This window comes from Periplaneta americana, chromosome 12, assembly GCF_040183065.1.
Source record: "Periplaneta americana isolate PAMFEO1 chromosome 12, P.americana_PAMFEO1_priV1, whole genome shotgun sequence".
NCBI classification, from domain to species: Eukaryota; Metazoa; Arthropoda; class Insecta; order Blattodea; family Blattidae; genus Periplaneta; species Periplaneta americana.
In genome coordinates, this window is record NC_091128.1 from 124,131,533 (window position 1) to 124,144,244 (window position 12,712).

The 12,712-nt window shown below is 32.4% G+C and overlaps 1 protein-coding gene across 6 annotated transcripts in view; it reads left to right on the plus strand.

Moving 5' to 3' along the window:
* The window catches only part of LOC138710867 (uncharacterized), a 2,470,114-nt gene that overhangs the window by 2,446,260 nt on the left and 11,142 nt on the right, over window positions 1–12,712 (plus strand). For all 6 annotated transcript variants that reach the window (XM_069842040.1, XM_069842041.1, XM_069842042.1 and 3 more), the window contains one exon: window positions 1,690–1,889. The gene's annotated coding sequence lies outside the window, so the exon portion shown is untranslated. The remainder of the gene's footprint in view (window positions 1–1,689; window positions 1,890–12,712) is intronic.

Genomic DNA, 12,712 nt, shown 5'->3' on the forward strand with positions numbered 1-12,712 from the left:
GGGCCGAATAATGATATTTTATAAAATACAGATATCTTGAGAATCGTTTTTGAATTTTTTCAATTTGATTACTATATGATTTGCAAGTGGGTGACTAAATTACTGAGGCATATTCCAATTCAGCGCGAACATGACAATTAAAAAGGAGTGTCAAAGTCGGAGTGCTTTGTAAAGTTTTTGAATTTCTAATAATAAAACCCAGATTTTTAAAACCATTATTTGTTATTGTTAAATATGTGATTATGAAAAGTCAAATTATGATTAATAGTTACACCGAGATCTTTTACACAATACTAGTGGCTTGTGCAGCAAATACTGCTGCAAACTAAGTTCGTTAGACGTTCAAATAAAAATTTTTCAGATTTATTTTCAATGAAGAATACTTGTCTTTTTGATAGTTATTTGCTTCCAGAATAATGAAACGTACTCCCTCTGAATGGATTTTTTTTAGGCCAAATACTTTCTCTTGAACCTATCCAACTTCAGTTTTTGAGTTTCAACGGAAAACGCAAGTATCAATGTCAGGACGATAGCAGTAGCTATTTCAGGTCATTGTGGGTTGTAGGCAAAAGTTAAAAAAAAAATGTCAGGTTTGCTAAGCTTTCGAACAATAGCATTTTCGTATAGCTGCTGCATGTAGAACTTGAAATGTAGAGCGTAAAATCATTTTATCCTACTAAGAGATCCTGCTGAAATTATCTGGAGACTACAAAATTTTCTAGGCCTCTTATTTTATCAGTAAGTAATACCTTTTGATCTTTCCTTAGGAACTGTAATACTGAAGACAATGGCACATATCAATATCTACACTACACCGCCATTAAGTATATGAAAATGACCCAACCCCACTGGGTTAATAAGTATAAACATATTTGATTTTTAATAACAATATTATTATCTTACTTAAGTTTTGTAGTTATATATAGCAGCCACTCAGTAATAGAAATGAAGATCTAAATTAAGATATTCTCTACATTTGCGTACATAACCACAAAACGTTTCACTTTCATGTCATCAATATGGCATCAATATTATGTACAATTAATGAAAAAATAGATGCATCATGATATTAACTATAATAATATTTAATTTCTAATGGTAATAATGTCATCAAACCACCTCAAATTTCGTAGATTTGAATATCCAATACACAGCTGTACTCAGAAAATTATACACAGCAGAATCCGTTTTTAATAACAAATTGAATGGAGCTCTAAATATGTCGGCAATCCTGCCTTCGTGTAATAGCCTATTGTTTATTGTAGTGTGGGTTTTGTTCTGAAATTCAATCAAGTCGGCCGTGATTGAATAAAATAATTCTCAAAACTGACAACAGATGGATTTTGGAAAATAGGAAAATTATGAAGGAAAATTGACATTTCACTGAAAACTACTACTTTTCCGAAAAACTTTGGACGCCAGGCATGAAAATGAGGGGGTCACTCATTAAAATCCGTTCAGCCGTTTTCCCGTAATTTCCATTACCAGTTCAAATTATATATATAGATATTCGTTAAAGCTACATATAAATACTGAAATAAAAATGCATAAGAATATCCTATCAGAGAATGAAATGGTAGGCTATAATTCTCGTTAAATTGACCCTTTTGAGCGTTCTAGGTGAACAGAAACTGCAAGCGCCCTAGTGTTAACAAGTAGGTACGTCTTGATTTGGCAATCTTGTTGCAGGTGTGTCGCTGACTTCAGAAGAAGTGCAATTGGCGAAGTGGTGACAAGAAATTCTTCATTTGAAAATACGTCTCACAAGAACTCCATATGATGAGCACTGTACACTGTCACAAGAGCACTCCTTGGAATGGAATAGGGGTGATCAGAGGCACTCAAAGTTAACGGATTCAGTATCGACAGGGTCCTGTCTCCAGTCCCAGGTAGGTGTAAAATGTTCATCGTTAAATTTTCTCTGTACTTCGTACTATGAAGAAAGACATAATTATTAGGGAAAGGAAGTTCATGAATTTGCATATTTGTTTTCTATCGTTGTGTGAATATGCTGAAAGATTATCTACATGAATCACAAATTTCTGAATACAATGATATTACTTTTATTGCGCATAAAAGTGCATATTTTGCCTTTATTTATAAAAACATCATATTTTAACATTTTTGTGCAGGGAAACTGCATATTATGTATATTTATTTGTCTTTCCCTCGTTTTTAAAAGTGTGTAACCTCGTAAACACGACTAATTTATGTTTATGAATTTTGAACGTAACGATGACGCCCTCATAGGGAGCCTCTCAAGTTAGCAATTGGTATTCCTTTACTGCAGTCTTTAGCAGATTTCGATAGAATAATATCCAGTTTAACATCAGTTCCCGGAAATGTAGGAGATAAAGTGAACGAGAAAACAGCAAATATTCTTTCCAAAAACCCTGGCTATTACCAACTTAAAGAAATTCAAGATATTCTCGAAGGAAAAACACCCCAAAAACCAACAAAATTGTCTATAGAATAGCTCACAGCTTTTGTGCAAGCCCCTCTTACTTCTTGTGACGTAGAACGAAGTTTTTCGCGCTACAAAGCTATGCTGAGAGACAACAGGCGAAGAATGACAACAGAAAACATACGTCACTGCTTAGTTGTGGACTGTAACAGCATAAATGGAGCATTCAGCAATGGGGCAAGCACTTCATAATCCATAGGCTAAACGTAAGTAACCTATACCTTATTATTCTGTTAAAATAATCTCAGACTGATAATGCATATTTTGTAGCATATTTATCTATTTTTACGGCATAAAAGTATACATATTCTTCACGTTTTTAGGGCATGAACCTCCTTTCCCTAATAATTATAGGGTAAGGTTGCCTATATCGCATCACTATAGCATTTATAATTTTTATTGAACAATACAGGTTTTATTCCTTTACAGAGATACATTCCCAGAACATTTACCTTTGATGTAAAAAAGAATCCTTGAATTTGATTTAATATTTTTTAATTAAAATGACATTTTCGAAACACATGTCAGTGGTGCCATTTAGGCAACTAGTTTCCTAAATAGCACCTGCTGTTTCTTAAATCGCACCTCTTTATCTGCAGAGAACAGGATGAAGGAAAGCTTTTAATATTGAACATATTGAAGAGTATTTGAATGAATAATATATTAAATGCAAATTACAAGTTTATTGAAATTAATGAAAGAGAGTAACGCATCTTCAAATGAAATTGAAAAAATAGAGCGTAAATTACGTAACATTTAAACTTTCTGAATGCGTGTTTTATTGTTATACATTTGCCATGTGCTTCACCAGGCAGTTCAGACTGTAAACTGCGTCACCTTTTCTCCACGATTATCTCGAAGCCACCTAAGAACTGCTTCATGATATAGCTGTCTGAAATGATTTGAAGATAGAAACATCTAAAGGCTGGGCCTATGAGTATTATGACGAGGAAGCTGAAACAGGAGCATACCATTTTGCCGAGATAATCTAGCTTCTAAATTTTTGGAATGGGTCGTATAAGTGGACAGCACTTTTTTCTATGGCAGGTTTGAGTGGCAAATAAAATGTTTGAGCTATTCGACAAATGGTAACCTGAATCAGAGCACACAAATAACGATCCTGGAGGAGCACCAGCTGATAATGAAGGATGCACTGTTTGACGTTTAAAAATTGTCACAGGTGGCACAAAATACCTGGTGCGCTTGTACAACATACACTTGTTGTATTAAGCTCTTTTCACCACTTGATATTGCACCCACCTGATGCATTCCTAGTTCAGTTAAAATTTTTGGGGCCTTCTTTTGTACGGTTAGAATTGCTACAGTTGCTCATATCGCACCGGTGCAAATTAGGCACCTACAAAGTGGTGCGAATTGAGAAACTACGTCATAAGTTATTATTTCCTTCATTCTAGCCTATAATCACCACATGTTCGAAAATCGTACAGAGTTAAATGTTCTTTAATACCTCTTTAAACGAATAACATCTTAATATTATGGATTCCTTTGCATATAAATCCGTTATTTAGTTACAAAATGTTAACTAAATATGTATCCACCTGAGCGATTATATTAGATACACTATCACCACGCTGCTGACACAAAGAAGTGGCAGAAATCAAGTGACATGGTGGAAGTTCATATGGTAGATTGTAACAATACCACTAGATGCCACACTACTATAGTAATTTGTTTTAAATTAGCAGTGGTGCGATTTAGGAAGCGGTGCGATTTATGCTACTCTACCCTAACTGTCAACAAAACAAGAAGGGACAGTGTTGCTATAGAAACGTAAATAGACGTGGCATCTCGATCAGTGCTGCTAACATGTTTATCAGTTCCTTCCTTTGAAGCTTTTGAATGTTTTTGTTTTGTTGTTAACTACTCCTGAGTTCTTGGCAATAAAACCATTAACTTTTTTACTTTCCAATATTATTCACATATAGGCTTTTGAATGTAAACATAGGATAAGAATAAAGTTGGGATATTATCATTATCACTTTCAGTAATAAAATGCACCGTTGTAATAACCATGCGTGCAGGGCAATGGTTCAAGTTTAGTTTTGCCTTGTCGCCATTTTCCTCATCAGTCCTGCCGCCATCTTGAGAGGGGATTAAGGTTATATCTTAACAGATACATCTTCAGTGTGAAGATCTCCATTCAACATTTTATAATCTCACAATTTTTACCGAGGTTTTACCCAACCGTAAGGCAAATGTCAGGTAGTCTATGGCCTCACTTCATCTTGTCAAGAAATTGTGTATCTCTTGACTTATTCTACGTCTTAAAACTTCAATGCTAATGTACAGTAAAACCTCTATTATCCGTGGTAATGAAAGGGGTGAACTGAACGGTTAATCGAAAAAATCGGATAATCCGTACCGATACCATAAAAGATTTTCATAAATTAAGTGCATAACATATAGGCCTAATTTTCTCCATGGTCTTGTTTTTGACATGTTAGCTAGAAGATCAAAAGTTAACTAAATTAAGTTCGGTTTTAAGGGCCAAGGAAACTCCTTGTGATGGTTGTCTACTGTATGAATATATAGGAATAGAGGTCTCGTGTTGTAGATTTACATAGGTACTCGTACTTTATACACTTTACTCTCTTTTTTTTTATTAAATCGCGCACAATTATAACGCCAATCTCCTATTCTGATTCGACATGAGATAAAGTTTCTGCTTTCCCAACCTCTAAATTATTTGCGCTTTTTTCGTTACTTTCCACACCCATGGAAGACATTTTACATAATATAAGTTACACAGTACGGCCATTTCAATAGTAGGACAAGGACAGAATGGTACACGGATTTTACAATTGTGTGTAAGTTATTGGGATCATTACATTGAAAGCAGGTTGACAAAAACACCCCCTCCAATAAGTAACTGTATAGGACTTCATATTTTGTTCTGCAGCAAAAAATGAGAGAGGAGAGAGAGAAAGAGAGAGACAGTCGGATAATCCGTCGATCGGTTAATAGGGTGTCGGATAATCGGGGTTTTACTGTATCATCTATAGAATACAGTGCAACTCCACAAATAGACGCTCACTCTCGTATACTTCACGATGCAAGGTAAGTCAACGCATCCTGTCCCGTGCTGCACAAGGCTAACCAGTTGAACCAGTGCAGTAGTGTGCAGATACTCGTACACGTTGGCAGCATGGCAGGAAACAAGAAAATGTGTACTTATGCTGAAGCAGTAGTTACAAATATTGGAAATGTTTTAAAAAAAGGTGAATCAATCAGAGCCATCACTCAAGAATTTCACATTTCGATCAGAACAGTGCATGGAAGAAAACAAAATTCATCTAAATACGAGTCATTCTGTAGTGATTATAAGAATCTTCGTTATTATCAGTTGATTTTAGGATGAAAACACAGATTATTTTGTGTAATTTCGTAAATTTAATCAATGAGAATGATTTATGTTCTCTCTTGAAGGCTATACACCATTTCAAAATAATTTAATATACAAACAGAACTATTACATGAAATGCTCAATAAGTTTTTGTAGCTTTATTATCTTCAGCTATAACCAACAATAACAATAATCCAGGTTGCCAGGCGATGATAGAAAACAAAAGATGCAAAATCAAATGAATGAGATATATAAACAATTGAATGTTCTTTCATATCTTAATATTATAAAAGTGAATGTGAATATGTATGTATGCATGTTCTCTATACAAATCTACACGCTTTGACTGATATGTGCCAAAGTTTGTACAGTAAACCTTCATAACCAGGAGAAAAACATAGGCTACATTAAAATTGTGCAGATGGACGTTAAATTAATTAAACAAATAAAACCTAAAAATAAACACGATGAACCATTCACGTATAATATTAAAATGCAATTTTCTGCAGTCAATTGTTCTTTATTATTGTCTGTTATATTCAACATGACTTTCGCGAGGCTATGGAAATTATAACACGAAATTAAATAATATTGTTGATACACATCATGAAGGCTAAAACTAGATAATTCGTGCAATAAGTATTTTTACGCAGTCCAGGACCGTATTATCAAATACCTTACTATAATAATACCGATCGATCAAATTCCAGCAGAATTAATACAAGAGGGTGGAAGCGCATTATATAGCGAAATTTATAAGCTTGTACTTGCTATTTGGGAAAAGGAAATTGTACCAGAACAATGGAAGGAGTCCATAATCGTACCTATCTTTAAAAAGGGGGACAAGACTAACTGTAGTAACTTTCGAGGAATATCACTTTTGTTGACGTCGTACAAAATTTTATCCAATATTCTTTTGAGAAGATTAACTCCATATGTAGATGAAATTATTGGGGATTATCAGTGTGGTTTTAGGCGTAATAGATCAACTATTGACCAGATATTTTGTATTCGACAGATAATGGAGAAAAAATGGGAGTATAAGGGTACAGTGCATCAGTTATTCATAGATTTAAAAAAGGCATATGACTCGGTTAAGAGAGAAGTTTCATATGATATTCTTATTGAATTTGGTATTCCCAAGAAACTAGTTCGATTAATTAAAATGTGTCTCAGTGAAACGTACAGCAGAGTTCGTATAGGTCAATTTCTGTCAGATGCATTTCCAATTCACTGTGGGCTAAAGCAAGGAGATGCACTATCACCTTTACTTTTTAACTTTGCTCTAGAGTATGCCGTTAGGAAAGTCCAGGATAACAGAGAGAGTTTGGAATTGAACGGGTTACATCAGCTGCTTGTCTATGCGGATGACGTGAATATGTTAGGAGAAAACCCACAAACGATTAGGGAAAACACGAGGATTTTACTGGAAGTAAGTAAAGAAATAGGTTTGGAAGTAAATCCTGAAAAGACAAAGTATATGATTATGTCTCGTGACGGAAATATTGTGCGAAATGGCAATATAAAAATTGGAAATTTATCTTTCGAAGAGATGGAGAAGCTCAAATATCTTGGAGCAACAGTAACAAATATAAATGATACTCGGGAGGAAATTAAACACAGAATAAATATGGGAAATGCCTGTTATTATTCGGTTGAGAAGCTTTTATCATCCAGTCTGCTGTCAAAAAACCTGAAAGTTAGAATTTATAAAACAATTATATTACCGGTTGTTCTTTACGGTTGTGAAACTTGGACTCTCACTATGAGAGAGGAACATAGGTTAAGGGTGTTTGAGAATAAGATGCTTAGGAAAATATTTGGGGCTAAGAGGGATGAAATTACAGGAGAATGGAGAAAGTTACACAACACAGAACTGCACGCATTGTATTCTTCACCTGACATAATTAGGAACATTAAATCCAGACGTTTGAGATGGGCAGGGCATGTAGCACGTATGGGCGAATCCAGAAATGCATATAGAGTATTAGTTGGGAGGCCGGAGGGAAAAAAGACCTCTAGGGAGGCCGAGACGTAGATGGGAAGATAATATAGAAATGGATTTGAGGGAGGTGGGATATGATGATAGAGAATGGATCAATCTTGCTCTTGATAGGGACCGATGGCGGGCTTATGTGAGGGCGGCAATGAACCTCCGGGTTCCTTAAAAGCCAGTAAGTAAGTAATAATACCGGACAGCTAGGAGTTCTGCGCGCGAACGATGCTGGTGCTGCTACCTAGGCGGCCGGTGTGGAGATACTTGCGAAACAAGCTGTAATCAACTGCAATGTATATTGTTGCTGGGCTAGTTAATAGTTTTATTAATTAGTGCTGCGTTAAAATGTCAGCATGTATATGTCCTGTCTATAATAATTGCTACAATTACAGCATTACAAACTGCTTCAAATCGTACTTTCGATTTCTGAGGGATTATAAAACGCGAGTCAACAAAATTCTTTATTAGCCCTAATGCCTTTGTCTCTGTGTTAATAGAAAAATAAAAATTAGCTTTTTTTATTTAGGCCTAATAAGTGAATAGAAGTTAAAATACATTGGAAATTGTAAGGTTTCAGCAAATTAAGTTTTATTGTTGTCCACATGCCTTTAATAATTATTACAAGCATCAGATAACTACCATTTTTATCTTTGCAATTGTCAGCAATGGGTACATAAAGCGTTATTGTAAATTCATTCTTAATGTCAGAATTAATTTGTCTCACTAAAGCAAAGAAAACATACACAAAATTAATTACGGAAAATAATATGAAGCATGCAATATTTCTCATAATATGCAGCTTAGATATAAAATAATGTTACATTAAATACGGTACTATTCAATTAATATTTGTATTTGTGGACGTAATTCCACGCCGCTCCGCTAGATATCAAGTCTGCGATATTTCGCACTCACGTCACTGCTGCTGTACTGTTTTCGCTGTAAGAAAAATCCTAATGTAAACACAAGCACGTGGCTGTCACACCCGTGATTGGCTCCCAGTCGAAACACTCACACGAAGCAGGAAAATATAGTTCGTATTTGGAAACCATAATCTTGTATTATTTGAAAGTAAAAAATTGAATTCTAGTTGTTAAATACGATGAAACATATAACTTCACTCATATGTAAAACGATATGTAAAAGAAAAGCTACTTTTATATTTTGTTATGCACTATGAACGCGGATGAATACAAACAGTAGGCCTAATACCGAGGTAGTCTGTTCTTGTAACAAGCTGGCGTCACTTGAGCTCCTAGTTTTTCACGTAAGCACATGGTACTGTAGTATGGCTTCTGCACCCTCAACTGTCCATTGTGAAGACATAAGACTTAAAAATAATTTAATTATAGTAATTATAAAGTAAATGTTTCCTAAGCAAACGAATGCATAGTAGTCAGGTTAGGCATTCTTGACGAGTAACGGGAAATGTTTAACATGAAACATAATGTACAACAGTAGGCGGGAACACGTACTGAGAATCTATGGCGCCAAACACTGGCCAATGAAGCCTCACTTCAGTCACGTGCTATTGTTTACATTACGATTTTTCTTATAGCGAAAAGATTATAGTATACAGCTGTCCGGTATTATTATAGTAAGGTATTCGCTATTATGTACAGTCATTGTACTATTATGAATTTCTCGATGCAGAGAATGAGCAGACTGTGTTTTATGTAACTGAATTCTAGAATTCTTTCAAACTACAAGAATTTCTAACACATAATTTACTTAATATTGAGTAACCAGAAGTAGGCCCTACAATTGCGAAATGTTGACCCACCAAAATTATGCGCCAACATGAATTGGAATGAAGAACTCATGCGAAACGTAATAGAAGTCGCAATATTAACTGGAAAAACGAAAGGATAAGATGTTTTTATCTCACGTAATGCTATGATATCCATTCGATTTTAAGCAACTGCACTTCCAGTGCGACTAGCATTTGTAATGACCATATTAAAATGAAGCTCAAGGACAGTAGCTCAAAGTTGCAGACACTGACTTAAAAACTGCGTGTTTTTCACATTATACGAAGGAATGGGAAAAAAGATTTTACACATATTAAAAAGAAATTCAATTATATTTCTGTCATGTTGCTAATGTAGTATGTGAATGTATGTAAGCCGACTGAAAATAGCACTGTATTAATTCTAAAATGTACGTCTCTCAAAATATTGTTGTTCACGTCCGAAAATATGTTACTGCGAAATTCTATCAGTGTAATCACATTGCAAATGTAGTATGTTATGCGTTGTGGAAATAACAATCTCTTAATTTGTAAAATGTCGCTAAGCCTATATGTCTCAAAGAATATTAGTCTTTATGTTAAAAAATTATTTATTGCAAGTTTATATTGTATCTGTATTCTGTGTATAAAATAAGAATTAATATAATATGGTCTGAATTTGTGAGATATAGTTTTCCAAGTCATATTAAAAAAAAAAAAACACGGTACGATATAAGTGGGTGCACAGCGGTCAAGGGGTAAAAAGCTTCCAATATAAATTAAATTTTATATGTACATATTGATTCGTTGTTGAAAGTGATCAGAAAGAGGAAAAGGAATCATATTTTCGTTGGGTTTTACTCTGTTCATAGTTAGATTTATCTAGATCTAAAGGAATATTTACGTTACGATGATTGTCCAAAACTGTGGATACTAAAGTGCTATTAACAGTATATTTTTCATATATTCATAGTCATCTTCAATATGGTGTTTTATTATGAGGGAATCATAGTTCATCTTTTAATATTTTTAAATTACAGAAGAAAGCAGTGACAACTATTTGTGGTGTTGGACCAAAAGAACATTGTAAACCTTTATTTCAAACCTGTAAAATTCTTACTCTTCTATCGCTATATGTATTGCAATGTTTGATATATACCAAAATGAATATAGATAATTTCCCTTTGAACTTGCATTTTCACGAATACCATACGAGAAGTTGTAACGATATAAGACTTGATTTATTCAGATACAAGACTATACAAAACAGTTTTTATTATATGTTTCTGAAGTTTATAATAGCTTACCAAATTCAACTAAAAATATAAATTATGACTCATTCAAAACGTTAATTAAAAGAAAATTGTATGAACACAGTTTGTATAGCATTAACAAATATTTTAACTTGGCAAATATTTTGCACGATTTTAATTATATTGATGTTGCTATGCATAATGTACTTATGTCCAAGCAACAAAGTATCTATCTATCTATCTATCTATCTATCTATCTATCTATCTATCTATCTATCTATCTATCTATCTATCTATCTATCTGTCTGTCTGTCTGTCTGTCTGTCTGTCTGTCTGTCTGTCTGTCTGTCTGTCTGTCTGTCTGTCTGTCTGTCTGTCTGTCTGTCTGTCTGTCTGTCTGTCTGTCTGTCTGTCTGTCTGTCTGTCTGTCTGCCTGCCTGCCTGCCTGCCTGCCTGCCTGCCTGCCTGCCTGCCTGCCTGCCTGCCTGCCTGCCTGCCTGCCTGCCTGCCTGCCTGCCTGCCTACCTACCTACCTACCTACCTACCTATCTACCTATCTATCTATCTATCTATCTATCTATCTATCTATCTATCTATCTATCTATCTATCTATCTATCTATCTATCTGTCTGTCTATTATTTTATTTGTATTTCTGGCGGTGTGGAAGAGAAGGCCTAATGGCCTTAACTACACCAGAATAAATAAATAAATAAATAAGAAAATACGTAAATAAAAAATTAATAAACAATTAAATAAGTAAGAAAATAAATAAAATAAACAAAATAAATAAAATTAAATAGAATAAATAAAATGAAATTAAATAAAATGAAATGACATGAAATACAAAATAAAATAAAATAAAAAATAAAAATAAAATAAAATAAAAAATAAAAATAAAATAAAATAAAATAAAAATGAAATAAAACATAAAACGAAATAAAATATATAATAAAATAAAACGTAAAATGAAATAAAGTTTGAAATAAGATGAAATATGAAATTAAACAAAATATAATAAAAAATAAAATATGAAGTAAAATAAAATATAACATAAAATAAAATAAAATATGAAATAGAATAAAATAAAATATAAAATAAATTGAAATGTAAATTAAAATTAAATAAAATATAAAATAAAATGTAATATGAAATAAAGTATAAAATATAATAAATAAGTTCTAAAATATAAAATAAAATAAAATATAAACCAAGATAAAATAAACTAAAATAAAATATAAAATAAAGTAAAATAAAATATAAAATGAAATAAAATAAAAAAATGAAATGAAGTGAAATAAAATATAAAGTAACATAAAATATAAAATAAAACACATTAAATATAAAATCAAATAAAATATGAAATCAAATAAAATATAAAATAGCTTATAATATAAAATAACATAAAGTAAAATAAAAAATAAAATAAAATAAATTATTAAATGACAAAAAATAAAATAAAAATGAAATAAAATATAAAATGACTTCAAATAAAGTAAGAAATGAAATAAAATAAAATATAAAACAAGATATAATAAAAATTGAAATAAAATAAAAAAATGAAATAAAGTAAATTAAAAAATGAAATAAAATAAAATAAAAATGAAATAACATAAAAATAAAATAAAATAAAGTATAAAATTGAATGAAATGAAATATAAAATAAAATAAAATATTATATAAAATGAAATAGAATAAAATAAAATTGAAATAAAATTAAATTAAAAATCAGACATAATGAAATAAAATAAAAACAAAATAAAATAAAATAGAAAATAAAATATGAAATAAATATAAGATAAAATAAAATATAAACTGGTATAAAATACTTACTTACGTACTTACAAATGGCTTTTAAAGAACCCGAAGGTTCATTGCCGCCCTCACATAAGCCCGCCATCGGTCCCT